Genomic DNA, 5,439 nt, shown 5'->3' with positions numbered 1-5,439 from the left:
TGAAAGTGATTGGTAAGTTATGGAAGTAAAAAACTTATTTTTTATCATTGATGATTGTCAGTGAAACTATTGTGAGACTCAAGGCCAAGAGAGACAAGGTTTACCCAATTGGGTGGAGTCGCCTCCCACCTGGGGTAACTACGTAGGCGATGACGTATCTTAGAGGTACCTGCTCATTACGGCAATTCACCTGCTGTCGCAATAAGGAGGTAGACAAAGCTCCGCCTGCATGGGGGAATTGGGGGGAAGTGAACAGACCTCCTTTCTCTTGGCCTTGATGTGAATTAAATTAATGGGTTAACAGGCGAGGTTGCAAACCTCGTTAAACCCCGAGGTACTCGCCAGCAGGAGAAAAGAATGATAGTAGCGAGACGTAAATAGCCAGTATGAAAATTTAAATTATTTATTGCAGGAGAAAAGTCGAAAAAAAAGTTTGAATGGTAAAGAATGAATATCTCGCCTGTTTTTACCTAACCACAAGATAATGAAGTATACTGTTATTATTATTATATTATTATTATTATTTATCATTATTATTATTATTATTATTGTTTAGAAGATGAACCCTGTTCAAATGGAACAAACCCACAGGAACCATTGACTTGAAATTCAAGCTTCAGTACAATGTAATATTGATATGGATAATAAAAACTAATGTAGTTGGTCCCTTTCACTTGTCTAGTTCTCCGTAAAACAAAAGATAATGATTCATGATGATGAACACCGATCTGTTGCAAGAATTCATCCAACTTGGATGAAGTTGAACAGTTTGGAGTTTTACTTGTCAATCATCCTGCCATGTGTTGGCTTTCTCAGAAAGATTTCCTGAGGGAAAACATTGCTTTCATGACTTACGAATCAAATTCCTCGCTGAGAACAAAAAATTAATTATATAAAAGTTTTCTTGGAAACTTGAAAGATCTGTGTAACTGCCAGGTATAATTTGTAAGATTCTGTTTGGTTTCAAAGCCTATGGTAAGCAAGCGGCATTCAGGACGACAAGTTTTTTGCATAATATTTGAAGTACAGTAATTGTATTTTTATCAATAACTGATTAAGCCTTTCGTTAAGTGTGAATTAACTTGACGATGGAAAACGCTATAATCGAGAGGTCTGTTGCATAGAATGCTGTGTTTTAAAAGGAAATGGTATTCTTAGGGTCTGTAACATTGAATTGACCCTTCACAAGTGGCATTCCAAGTTGCCTTGTCTAGTATATGATTAACTTTCATTATCTGCCATTATGTACATTTAATTTTGTAATATAGTTTGTAATGGGAGTTTTCCCATTTCAATCGTTGTCACTTATATTTCGTAATGAACTGCATAAGGCAAGAGATACGTAGGAAAACTAGATCTTGATCAACACAGTAAAGGAAGGTTTAGGCTATATCATTTCATGCTGGAGTAGGTTTTGCTGTCTATTTAGAGGTTATTTATCTTTTTCAGGTTCATTGCTATAAATACTTCGAACGAAACAAGAAGTCTCCGCCGAATCGAATATTCTAAGGTGTACAAAGAAGGTGGAAGATTATTCACTTCTCGTGAAGTTTTTGAAAAACTGAAGCAATGCAGACTAAAAAAAAATTGTGGAGAGAAGACAGTAACCAAAACTGTTGCTACTGGGAGATGTATTATGAAAAAACAAAAAGAATACGGACTACAGACTCAAAAAAGAATTATGGAGAGAAGACAATAGCCAAAATTACTGCTGCTGGAAAATATGATGAAAAAATAAAGGTCAGATGCAAGCTAATAATTTCAAGAACGATGACGGGCAAAATCATCTTTGAAATCACGTGTAAATGAGGAACATACACTAAGGTCAGGTGTGCCAAGCTACAAGTGTTAGTATAAACTCCCCACCTGGTACTGCTCAGCTTCTGCCAAGGCCTGGCTGGTCTAGTCATACGAGTATACCTCACGGACTACCAACAACTCCCTCAGGGATATAATGCTGATCACTGGGGCATTACCTCAGGGGCTTGTCAGCCCTCTGAACCTAAGGATGACAGTGGCAACTAGTATGGATCTCAACACGTGTGGGTTGAACCCCTGTGCAGGTAACATCAATATAAGAATCAGAGTATTCCTGTGGAATGTTACAGTAGACCCTTGTGACATCAAGCAGTTAGTGGAGGTGGTAAACCATTATTCTGCAGGTAAGCTGATAGCTAAGGGATCAATGAATAATTCTGAACCCTAGTTACTCCTATTTACCAACATATTGTCTGTGACTTGATTTGGAGATTGCTAAGCTGCTATGTCCTTGACTTGAGGTATGCCATGCTACAGATGCCTCGGCCATGGCAGATACCACAGTACGATAGTTTTAACAAGAGAAGTGTTCGAGAGATCCTAAGTTGAGAGACTGTAATTTCATTGACCATTTGTCACAGGACAAAAAGTTCAAAGCTGTAGAAAACAGCTTTCGATGTAAGCTACAGTTTTGTGAGAAATGGACTGTCAAGAAGACAAATACTAACAGTTGAAACCCCTATAATTAACAAGATAAAAAATGAAAACAAAATGTTACCTGCTACCACTAATTTAATCATGTACCAAGAACAGAAATAAGCAAGTGTTGGAGTATTTAATCTCTGAAGCCACTGGAAAATATAAAGCAAGTAAATTACAGAAATGTCAATGAAACCACCTTTGAATTAACAGCCTTCAAGTTTGTCTATACATAAGATATTGAAAAATTTTCAAGCTCAGGGCCCCAGACTACCCATAAGTTGCCCCAGGAACTGAGATGTGAAGACAAAGAGATATCAAGAGTTTTTATGTCACAAGAGTATTATTACTATTAAAATAGTTTAACCAGACCACTGAGCTGACTATCAGCTCTCATAGGGCTGGCCAGTGTCACAGGAGTAGTAGTTCATCAAGGAAACTATCAATGGAAGCTGGCGAGAGAGCCCACCTTGTGAACCAGATGACGTCTGATAGGAGTCTCCCTGAAAGCATAGACGAGGCGAGAGAAACCTAACTTCATGGTTACACCATCAGAACCTGGATTATCATGGGTGAGTCTTGCTGTATTCAGTATGAAGTCCTGGTGTAGCTTTTTAGGAGACTAGTCAGATAAGGTGTAACTTATTTCTTAATTTTACGAATATGATTACAGAAGTGGAGAATTAGGAAACTGGATTAAACTATAGTAAGTGGTAGTACTAAATCAAGAATTTAAAGGTGATATTTACTATACAGTACAAATATTGATGTTCATTCAATTTCTGTAATAAGCACTAGTGGCGGTAGACTTTGAAGGAGATTTGATTCTGGTGTTGGACTGTTCAAAGAGTATGAAACTACAGCATAGACATTGAAGTTAACAATAATTTAATTAAAAATGTAATGGATATTCCCACTCTCTTGACATCAGAGAACTCAGACATAAAAATCCACTAGAAGTACTAGTATTTAAATGGCACAGCTAGGCTTAGCAAGTAATGCTAATTAGTTTTTCATAGTAAACTACGAACTCCTATATTTAGTCACAGCATCTTGGAGGAGAATGGCTTAGTTACAAAAATTACTTGGTTATTTCGTACAATTTCAAGAAGCCTGTTTAGCTGAGTTATACTTCTTTAAAATATAGGTGATGTCTATGAAAAATAATCAGTAAAGGTGCTTTAAAGGAGAGTTAACATGGTAATGAGAGAGTCATTTGAAAGTTGACTGACTTTCAACTTGGCTTGATGAGTTAGAAAGAATTTGCTCAAGAACTTGATAAAATAGAAGGTATAAGGTTTCAGTGCCTTTAGAGGGCAGTGGCTTGAAGTGACACCGTCAGGATCTGATTAAATGTTTTCCTTTTAGGCTGAGCAGCTAGCAGAACGACAGAAAGTATTGGGATCTGTGATGTGAGGAGCCCTACACATCCGATATTCAGTGGGCCAAGAACTTTTGTCTTCTGCATCCACGGTTATAAAGGTAAGGCCTTCATAAACCTAGAACTGCTCTGCTGACCTGAGGTAAATATGAAATGTGATAAAGACAGCCTTTGATTGACTTTATAAAGTAGAAACTGGGCAATGTTTAACACCTTTGTTTTCCACGAATACCAATTAAAGGAACTATGTTGAACAACAGGCAAGACTTACCAAAGTAAGTCGAGAACTTTTAGAATTATTTGGAACCTGACAGTGTGTTCTAGCCTGCAGTAAAATGTAAGGGGGAAAACATTTTAACAAAGATTTCGTCCAAACAAGTACAGTCTCAAGAAATAAACATTTGAAAAGAAGTTACTGACTTGCATAAATTGTTGTCTTTGACAGGACAATACTATTTAGCAGGACCATATTCGCAGGGTTGAAATCCGTTTCTGGAATCAATGTCTGGATATGAAACTTTTTCATTAGTTACAAAGACCTGTCTATAAGATGCTAGAGTCCTGGTTGTAGCTAAAGGTGTTCATATATTGATATTTTATGTGCTAGAAATCATTGCTTTTCCGTAATTAACTTGTACCTCTTCTTTTAGGTGATCTACAGCCTGAAGTTTCCTGAGGGAGGTAATCTACGAATTTTGAAGAAACTAATTCCAAGAACTGCTTACACGTACAGAGTGTAATTCATCCGTACATACATGCATCCAAAGAACTTGTGTAGTACTGTAAAAAAAAAAAAAAGGTAGTTGTTTAATGAACGTGGAAGTTGGTTGCTTTTGAGAAATTAATAATTAAATGGGATAGAAATTGTTGTACAGAAGTTCCAAAATTAGCTATAGGGGTCGAGTTTTCCGAAACTCAAACTACTACAGTTAAAAGTTCTGGATTGAGGTTAATGACGGAATGAAAATTAGAGAAATAGCGTCATTGTGAAATCTTCAAGTTCTGTAGGACTAGCGTAATTTGTTCTTATGTTTCATATACACTAAATGGTTCTGGTATTTGTCAAGTACAGTGCTATCAGTAACCTTTACAGGAAATAACCGAGCCAGCCAGTGAAGTACTTGTAAAATTTTTAAGGTGGATCGGAGATGGTGGGACATTGTTGGGAGATTGTAAAAATGTTGAAATCTTAAGGTAGAGCCAGACCAAAAGGTCAATAATAATAATAATAATAATAATAGTAATAATAATAATAATAATAATAATAATAATAATAATAATAATAATAATAATAATAATAATAATAATAATTTCACTCATACAAATATGATCATTTTGTTGACTGAAATTAACACTTCAGAAGACCCTGCTAGTTTTCAGTAAGATTTGCATTGCAGTCAAAAGATTTTATTATATCAATACTTGCTGCAGTTTTACTAAAAATTCAGTGGTATGTCCTTAATAAAACACTGTCCCATCTGAGGCTGAGGCCCACGTATAGGTTGCTTTGAGCTTGTCTATAGCTAATTATGGTTTTGTTTTAATATCTTGTAAGCAAAGATATTCTGAAGTTTACGTGAGGTGGATTAATGTGTTTCTCC

General features: G+C 36.1%; 1 long non-coding RNA gene across 1 annotated transcript in view; it reads left to right on the top strand.

Moving 5' to 3' along the window:
* The window catches only part of LOC136841886 (uncharacterized), an 11,401-nt gene extending 6,765 nt beyond the window's left edge, over window positions 1-4,636 (top strand). The window contains exons 4-6 of the long non-coding RNA XR_010854124.1: window positions 1,450-3,029; window positions 3,826-3,939; window positions 4,489-4,636. This is a non-coding gene — a long non-coding RNA (uncharacterized lncRNA). The remainder of the gene's footprint in view (window positions 1-1,449; window positions 3,030-3,825; window positions 3,940-4,488) is intronic.
* Window positions 4,637-5,439: the final 803 nt, after the last annotated feature.

Source organism: Macrobrachium rosenbergii, chromosome 9, assembly GCF_040412425.1.
Source record: "Macrobrachium rosenbergii isolate ZJJX-2024 chromosome 9, ASM4041242v1, whole genome shotgun sequence".
Lineage (NCBI taxonomy): Eukaryota > Metazoa > Arthropoda > Malacostraca > Decapoda > Palaemonidae > Macrobrachium > Macrobrachium rosenbergii.
This window is presented reverse-complemented; position numbering and strand designations above follow the sequence as displayed.